Raw genomic sequence first — 10,212 nt, forward strand, 5'->3', positions numbered from 1 at the left:
AAAATAATTAGTCACTATAATGATAAATTTAGATATTAATTTCTAAACTAAAAATTGGTGGTAACTAAACTAGTTTAAAAAAATTATAATTGGTTTCTAAATTCGTAACTAAAATAGTTTATATTATGAATTAGTCTCTAAATTGGTCACTAACATTAGTTACGTAGGTTTTGGCTACTAAATGAATTGGTCACTAAATTACTCTCTAATTGATGATTTAGAGACCAATTTAGAAACTAATTTCTTTGGTAACCAAAACTTATGTAGCTAATGTTAATGACCAATTTAGAGATCAATTCATAATAAAAATTACTTTAGTTACCAATTTAAAGACCAGTTATAACTTTTTAAAACTAGTTTAGTTACCAATAATTTTTAGTTTATAAATTAGTATCTAAATTGGTCACTATAGTGACTAATTTTTTTTGTCACTAAATTTGGTCATTATTTAAGATTTTTCTTGTAGTGTACTCTATGCATGAAGGAGATTGACACCCTCTAACTTTATCTTTACACCATCTTGGTTAAGTTGATTTTACTCAAGAAGAAAGATGTTTTGTAGCTATCAAACTGAGAAGTACATAATACATATATTTCAATGGAACGCTCTATCCACAACAAATTTAGTGATGCATAATATACTTTTGAGAAACATTTAGGGAAATGTGATATCCATAAATAAACTATGCATAGTAAAAAGTTGTTTTATAAGTTGACCAAAATCATGAACAAAGTAGACTTCTTGAGGCGTGTAAATTCAATATTCTTAAAGACTAACCTCTTCGCTCGTATCCTCACACGAGAGCATCATTAATATGAACCTCCTCGCTCATATTAATGACGCATTCATCACCAATCATGAACCTACTCGCTCATGACACTGTCAAGCATCTCTTGGTCCAAGTCTAACGTTCGCAAACACACAAAATGCAAGCCAAAAGAACACACTACCCTCTACGCTAACGCCTGGCGCTGCCTGAGCGCCGCAAGGCGACATTCTAGCGTAGACCACCTGTCTTTGTGTTTCTCCCAGAGCTTACCTGCACCCACTATCGCTTGGGGTTGTAGTGTGTTATGTAAGCCCCCCACAATACAACATGAACTTCCCAAAATTTTCAAGGATATCAAAACTATCAAGGAACTCTAAAAAAACTCGATGATTTAATAAAAGATAGAAAGGATATATAGAATGAGAGAATGAGACATATTAAGTGTCCCCGGTTCATATAGTTTGCTATACCAACTACACTATATGTTAAATTTCTCAATCTATGACCGATTCATAAAGCTTGCTATAAACTCTTATGCATTACATCTTATATGAGACCGACAATTTTTTTCTTTCTTTCTTTCTATCTTTTACCTTTTGCAATATGAAAGGGGTTGTTGGAAAAGCTAAGTACTGCAAAAGCAGTTTAAATCTCAGAGAAAGATAAGGTGCAACGTGAGATGCTTTCCTTCATATTCGACAACAACTCCTAGGTGCATGATGTTTTGAGCTTTATCCACAAGTCACAAAAGACTTCATTTGAAACGACTTAGAGGTTTGTTCCTCCTCCTTTGATGGTTCTTCGCAAATCATGGTGGGCATCTTGGATCTATTGTGGATTTTCTCGTGGGTTGTGGTTATTTGATCCGTTTCCATCATCTATAAATAGAGACTTTTATCAATTATAATAAACCCCTACAATTCTTGTTGTCATCATTTTGTTGTGTTTACTAGGCTATGCGCGTGCCCAATATTCATTAGTACTCTAAAGATCACGCCAAGATCTCATACAAGCAGTATCACTTGACACTTATATAGGTGATTTCATCAAGTGTATGTTGTAAATTATACACACTAACACAACAAAGGGCTTTGACACTAGTTTTTTTTGCTATTATACTTCAGTTCTACAATCAAAGCATATCAAGAGGATCTAAAAATGGGGAGTTTAGGCTTTGATTCCTAACGGAAGCTTATACTCTAGGAATAAGCTTCGATTTACAAGACAATCGCAGCATAAAACGATTAAAAAGAATAAATAAAAGCAATAGGTTTTGGTCAAACACGAACAAGAATGAGATTGAGACTGAGAGCAAGAATGAGAGTGACAAAGACCAATCGCTCAAACGCGAACCAATCACCAAGACAACAACAATGTTATGGCACCCTAAACACAACAAATCAAGACCAACACGAACCTATAATGTTGCGACTCCACAACGCAAAAAGATGACAATGGCTACCAAAATGCAGCGGTGACACCAAAACAAGAAGAAAAAAAACCTTAGGAGCAAGAAGGGAAAAACAAGAACGAAGGGAAAAGATAAACAAGAAACGAGAAGGAAGATAAATGCTAATGAAGACAAAAAAGAACCTCAACAAAGGCTATAATGGAGGAAAACGGGAAATTGCAGTGATGGAGGAAAATAATGCAACAAGGCTATGCAACATGACCTTTTGTGGGTGTTAAAAATTCACAATTTTTTCCTATGCAGATGGGTATAGGCTTTGGTAACCTAAAATTGAAACCTATACTTTGACATCCAATAAAGCCTTTCAAAATGTGATGACATTTTTGAAAATATTTGCATAACTATAAGAATCGAAGCCATAGTTATGCAAATATTTTCAAAAAGGTCATCATGTTATTATGGGCTATCGAAGGCTATACTCATGCAGTCAGGATATAGGCTTCGGTTATCCTTGAACCGTTGCCTATAGTTGGACAAATATTTTCAAAATTGTCACTATGTCATTATATACTTTGTTTTTCTTAAAAGCGGAGCATATTAGGCGATGCCAAATTATATTTTTGCACTTGTGACACCACCTATAAAGGATATGAAAATCATTAAAAACTTTGTTTAGACTAAAATTCTTACACCACATAGAATTTTAATTAGAAAGTTTAACCTCTCAATAATGTAGTTTCTATCACTTGCATACACACCATAGGAATGGACAAAATTGATTTGAAATCAATTCTAATGTTATCAAAACTGACAAATGACTATGTTTTACTAATGTGAACCTTATTCATGAGATCTCTAATCACAAAGGTTCAGTTACCATCACTTGTTTGTTTGCAAGTGGTTAAGTTTCATTCCCCTTGATGTTTCTAAAATCATGTTTCTTCCGAAGGGTTTTCTCAAAGATTTGCTAGATTCCGTTATGACTTCACATAAGCAATGGAAATTGTATATGTATGTTCTTTCCATTGTAGTTCTTATTTCTAGCTAGAGTTATTGTTCATTGGAAATCACAATGTATTAACACAAATGGGGTTGGTTTCATTCCTACTGGAATGTTTGCTAAGAAATTTTTCAACCACTCAGCTTCACTACCAACCATTTCGAGAGCAATAAACTCATTCCATTGTTGATCTTGCAATAATTGTTTTCATGACTGATCTTGTAACATCCCTAAGGAATATTACTTAAATAAATAAATAATTCAAGAAAAGAATTTAAAAAGTCAAGATATTATCATTCCCAAATGTGGGAAAATTTTAAAATATTTAAACACTCGCCAAAATTATAAGATAGTAATAATGATGATGTTACAATTTCCAAAATCCATAATCATAAATGAAAACACCATAAATATAAAGTGAAAAACTCCTAGCTCTAATCCCCAAGCTAGTCCTCACTCTGTCGCCTGAGCATCCTCAGCATCACCTGTATCCACATCTGCTCCCGTGTAGCGAATTACACGATCATCGCCATACACAAACAGAAAGGGTGAGCTGAGAAAATAAAAATAACATATATACATATATGTATTAACATCAGATAAAACATACACCCATCTAATTCAACCTACTTAGTTCTTGGCCAAGACTTTAACCTCGAGGCTGAATAGCCTTCAATTCACACAAAAGGTTAAAGCTATTAACAATGAATTTAGGAGATATTCTTACTCTTTTACATAAAATAGTACACAATAACATGCTAAACATTTTTCATTACCTTTTGGATATAATAATTAATTATCTAAAAAGTGGACTGATATTTTTCACAACCCATTTATGTACTTCAATCAAGGTTTATTTACTAGTTCACAAACCATTTAGGTAAAGCTTAGAGTTTATTATTTAATTTGAGTATGAAGTTGGAACTTAACTTTATTCTTAAATGGATCAATAATAAAAAGAAAAAGTAGCTGAGTGTTAAATAAAACACTTGATACTCTTAATGATTAGAAAAGGGGTTATGATTCTTGTTGCTTGATGAAGTTAAAAACTCATTAATTAACATCTATCCACAATCCGTTGTATTAATTTCAAAGGTTTGGATTCATATTTGAAGTCATGAACTTATGATCTCTTTTCGTATCTATACAAGTTAATGGTGAGTGAAAATGATTCAAAAGTTCATGCATATCGCTATTCCTTACCATTCTTAAAGTCAATGCAATTACGCCTATATGGTAAACCACTTTCTTTAGCTTTATGCACCACTTGCACTTGAAAAGGATTGAATGATCGATACTGTTATTAAAAACATTTGTCTCTTCGGTTGAATTTTTTTCGGACATTTCAATCATTAACAATAGTATGTTATGTCACGTACGTTGTCTAAATCATTGTAGTCATGGATGAACACATCAAGATGTAAATTATAATAAACCCGAATAACCCAAACCAAATATTTATTTTATCTTTGAAAAAAATATATATTATAAGCTAAATATGAAATATTTAGTTTCAAATCTCACTAAATAAGAAGTATGAACTAAAAAGGTTGACAAAAAGAAAACATAATACTTATTTCTAGGGCAAGTGGATCTGTGGTTGCAGACATATTGATCTAAAAGGTGTTTTTCTGTGTTCACACAAGAGAGCTTATAAATAGTGTTTCCACATGCAGCTTAAGTTGAAAGGAAAATAAAAGAATGGAAGAAGGTGGAAGTCGCAGAGGGTATGTTCCAGTGCTTGTAGGCACAGGAAAAGGAGATCTGGAGAAGATTTGGGTTACCATCAAAGCAATTCAGAGTCTCACCATTGTTGAGTTACTGGAACAATCTGCAAATGAGTATGGATACCAAAATGGCTTGCTCAAAATCATATGCGAGACTCACAAATTCAAGACCATACTTCTCAACATATCCAAGAAATAGCTCACAAATGAGTTATCTATGTCTGTATTTCTCAGTATGTAAATATGTATGTATTGTTTTGAAATATGAAGACATAGCATGTATGAGAAATAGATACAAGTTTTGTATTCTCCCTCTTCCACACCCACTTCTCTTCAGTCCCGATTAAACCAACCCTCTTCTCCAGCTCAATTCCCAAGTCCAATTATTATCATTCCATCTCACAATTTCACGCACACAGTTGCATCTTTTGAATTTGAGGTACGGTATAATTGTGGAAACTTAAGTTTGAGTGATGCCTCCATTCCGCATAGCTTCCCAAAATCAAACGTTTGCACAAACAAATCTTCTTGTCCCCTTTATTACGTGCCTTTCTCAAGTTCCTTCACCATCATAATTCTTTGGTTGAATAAACTTAAATAGAGTAGGTAATGTTTAACAGTTTTTTATTCTCTTAAGAGAGGAAAATTTAGGAGTTAGTGATCATTTTCTGTCTTAATTGTAATAATTGGTAGAGTTTAAGATGGAAAGCCAAATCCCAGTCCATAAGTATAGGTTGTATTGTTTGATTCAATATGAATGAAAAGGGAATCAAGATATTCACAAGAAGCAACACCCGTTGTTTTTGTTAGGAGATATTTATTTCTTTGTATTTTTTCTTATTTGCAGTTCGGTTTATTTAAAAAGTGTGCAGTTGGTGTCCGAGTCTTTAGGGGAGTGGAGCTATATTAAAGCTCTCAATCTAAATAGTGTTTCTAACCCACGTCTCCTGCCTGAACGTAGTGGGTTTAGTTATTACTTTCTTATTTTTCTAGGCTATAAGTTTGTATCACTTATCAGCATTCAATAACAAAATTCAGTGCAGAATTTTTTCAGAAAAATCTTACGTGTCTTTTCTTCAACAATTGGTATCAGAATTACTTCAGTAGCCTGAACCAAAAACGCAAATTGGGTTAGAGTGAGAGAAACCTGCGAGGAGTCTTAATCAAGGTGAGATTGAGTGAAGACACTTGTGGAGTGCAAAACGTGTGTGAGTGTTTGGACACGTCTTGAAGAAATGGCATATCCAGTAAGTATGTGCGGCCAGCCATTCTTAAATTCGATGGACACTATGATCATCGGGCAATATTGATAGAAAATTTTCTTAGATCAGAAGGAGTGTTGGCATTTGGCATAGCATTGAATTGCAGATGTCTCCAACAAAGCCATTACAACAGAAGAAGAAATTAAATTAATGGAGGAACAAAAGTTGAAGGATTTGAACACTAGTGCAAAAAGGTTATATTACATCGGTTCTGAAGCGTGTATTAGATCGGTTCCAAAACCGATCTAATATTAGCCGATGTAATATGTCTTTTACGTATTAGATCGGTTGTAATAAACCGATCTAATAATTCCATATTAGATCGATTTCAAATAACCATCTAAAGATACCCATACAGAGAAACATCAGATAAGTTATATTAGATCGGTTAACGATGAAACCAGTCTAATATTGCCTGTTTTTTTTTTTTTTAAGTTTGCTTCATTTTTACAGTTAACCATAACTTGTTGCATTCAATTCAAAACCAGAACCAGGCAGCACAACAGTTTATCCAGTACATAATTAAAATCAATTCAAATCCAACAATGAATTTGACCAAAATATTTCCTAAGTACATCTATCCAACAAAGAAAAGGAAACCTATCAACTAATTTTTATACTGGAAGAAGTAATTGGCTCATTCAGTCCTCACTTCATCAATCTTCTCAAATCCCAATGGTTCAGCATTGTCGAAAACCTAAAGTACAAAGAAATCAATGCATATTAGTATCCACAACATATTAGTTAAATATTTGATAACATGCTTCAAAGAGGATTCTTTTTTATTTTTTTACCTCATTCTAAGAATCTTTGATAGCAGCACGAGCTATGGTCCACATCCAGTACATGACATAATATCCACACTCAAAACTTCCTTGTTGCTTATTACACTAATATATAATGAAATTTATATTAATTAACATATGAAAAAATGACCAAATCATACAACATAAAATACAGTCAATGAAAAATTATACCTTAGGAGAAATCACTTTGAAGCTTTGGGTAGATGAAGTTGATTTACCACCCAACATATTGTACACATTTAGAGCACTACAAAGTTAAGGCATTAGTCATTTACAACATATTTGATGACATAAATAACACATTATAAAGTCACCACCACATACCTCTGTAGAATATTTTTCATGGCTAAGGGTATGGGCTTGTGCAATGAGCATAACCATACTACAGTATTCTCCAATGGACAAATAATCACCAATTGCCAATGAGACCTAAACAAGAAATTTAATTAGTGATTTGAATTAGTTAATTAATAGCTTAAGTGTCTAAGTTGAACTTACGCATTAATATAAGGTGTTAGTGCGGCGTGAACGGCAGAGGTTCAATGCAATGAGAACGACGGAGGTTCGGTGTGCGGCTTCAATAGTGGTTCGTGGTGGAGGAGGTGAGTGGAGGAGGCGAGGGAGGAAGAAGAAATTTGTGGTTCTCGTGGAGGTGAACGATGGGAAGCGAAGAACCTTCGGTGGTTCTCACTATTGCTTGAACGGTAATGGTTCGAAGGTGCGAGAATGGCGCGGTGGTGGTCTGCAAGGCTCGCGGCGAGAACAAAGAAGGTTATTTGGAACAGTGAGGCGCGAGAAGGAAGAAGAGAAAAGGGTGTCGCGGGTTTCAAAAACCCAGATATTAGATCGGTTCTGGTAATAAGTGATCTAATACACCATGCTGATTTTTTTTTTAAAATTTAAAAAAGTAATATTAGATCCGTTCCCCCCATAACCGATCTAATATTTACATATTAGATCGGTGCCCCTTACAACCGATCTAATATTACTCGTTTTATTTTCAAAATTGCCATCGCACCATATATTAGCTCGGTTCCGCCACAACCGGTCTAATATGCTGATCTAAAATCACATATCTGCACTAGTGGAAGATCAATAATTATCTCTATCAAGCGATTGATAGAGAAATTTTAGACATTATTCTTCTGAATGATGAAACGTTCAAAAATAGATGGGACTTAATGAAGAAAAAATTCCAAGGCTTAATTGGTGTTAAACAAGCTTTACGCAAAGACTTTGAATTCCTGCAGACGAAGGAGGGAGAATCCTTGAATTCCTATTTTGCCAGGACCTTGCATATTGTTAGAAGTATGAAAGCATGTGGTGAAAACATGCAAGAGAATGTCATAACTAGAGATGACAAATAAATTCGCTCATGTGAGTATTGTTTGAACTCGTCTCCATTTTGACGGAGAATCCTGCATTGACTGGATATGAATATGAGAAATCACTGACATTTTCAATTGGGTATAGGAATGTACATATCCCCGCCATAATACCTGTCCCCACCATATCTTCGTCCTGTTTAAATTATTAAAATATTCACAATTAATTAAGTTACCATATATATATATATATATATATATATATATACTTTTTGTTTTTTATTTCTTCTAATTAGTTGGTTTGTCAAGAAACTCATTCGCATCTTTAATATATTTTTTATCTTATCATAACCTTTATGAAATTATGTTAAAATGATGTATGTCAATTAAAAAAAATTTATCTCTCACACTTGAATATTTCTATTAATTTTTTATATTTTTATTTATTGTATATTTTCCTTTCACATGAGAATGTTTAATACTCTCGATTTAAGTGTTTAATAGCATAAACCTTTCATTTACTAGGTAATATAAAAAAATCTTTACTTATTATTATTAAATTTTGTTTGATTTGAAGAACTCTTTTGTTTCCCTAAAACAATTTTTGTTATTTCTCAACCATTGAGTATATATGTTGATATTTGAAAAGTTTTCTTAGATGTCTAAGGTATTTTTCATCATATCATACCCTTAATTATACAGTTGTTTTCCTTTGTGCGATTTCTTTCAATAGTCTCTCTAATTGTTTTTAAGACACACATTTGTTAGTTTTTTAATATTTTTATTTGTTGTTTATTTTCATCATGTAAAATACTATATCGATATATTTTATCTATTTATTTTTTATTTTTAACTCAGTATCAATCATATTGTAATTTCCTCACTAGAATTATATAAATAACTTGTATTTACTACAATATAAAAATTTAATGTAATTGTAATGGATATTTTTTTATCACCATCCAACATATATTGGAGTTCAAAAGATGCAATATCTATGTTAAAATTTTATTATTATGTTTATTATTTGTTCTTTGCGTCATTTTGATCAAGTGGTGTATTATAACTTTTATTAGTGTAGAAAAAAGATATTCATTAGAATTTAAAAAATTGAAGTAAACAAACATTTAAAATATATTTTAATTTGAATATTTTTTTTCCTTTTATATTTTTTTAAAATACTTTTTAAATTTTATCAACTAGGTTTCATTAATGTTGCAAATTTAATAAATGTTTTGGTTCTGATGAAATTTTATTTTGTATTCTAATCTAAAATGTAAACAATTATAATTTATTTCAAAGTATTTGATATCAAAAAAATAACCATCCTTCCAATATTGAATATTTGATAATATTATGTTTTCTTTATCGTAATTTTTTATTATTTTATAAAAATTAATTAAAATTAATATTGAAGTACTAAGAAAATGGGTACGAGTATAGGTATGAGATTATACTCGTTACCCGGTGGGGATGGGGATGGACAAAAGTTTGATACTCGTTGAGTTTGGGTATGGGGATGGGAATGAATTTTTTCTACGGAAATGAGTATGGGGTAGCAAAACTCGTCCCCACCCCGCCCTGTTGCCATCCCTAGTCATAACTGCAAAACTTTTGCAGTCAATGACAACAAAGTTCAACTATGTTGTATGCTCTATTGAAGAATCCAATGACATGGAAGACATGACAATTGACGAACTCCAAAGTAGCCTACTGGTTCACGAACAGATAATGATGTTAGAGGTAGACGAAGAACAGTTGTAGGTTATATCAAATGAGAAGAGTGGGAGAGGTAGAGTGAAACGTAGGCTGATTATTTTATTGAAAAGGAAAGCACAAAGTGCAGTGGTTCAATAAAACAGTGAAATAGAATATCAACACTCAATCTATTCTATCAGCCGTTTGCCTTCT

Source organism: Vigna unguiculata, chromosome 6 (assembly GCF_004118075.2).
Source record: "Vigna unguiculata cultivar IT97K-499-35 chromosome 6, ASM411807v1, whole genome shotgun sequence".
In the NCBI taxonomy this organism is placed as follows: Eukaryota; Viridiplantae; Streptophyta; class Magnoliopsida; order Fabales; family Fabaceae; genus Vigna; species Vigna unguiculata.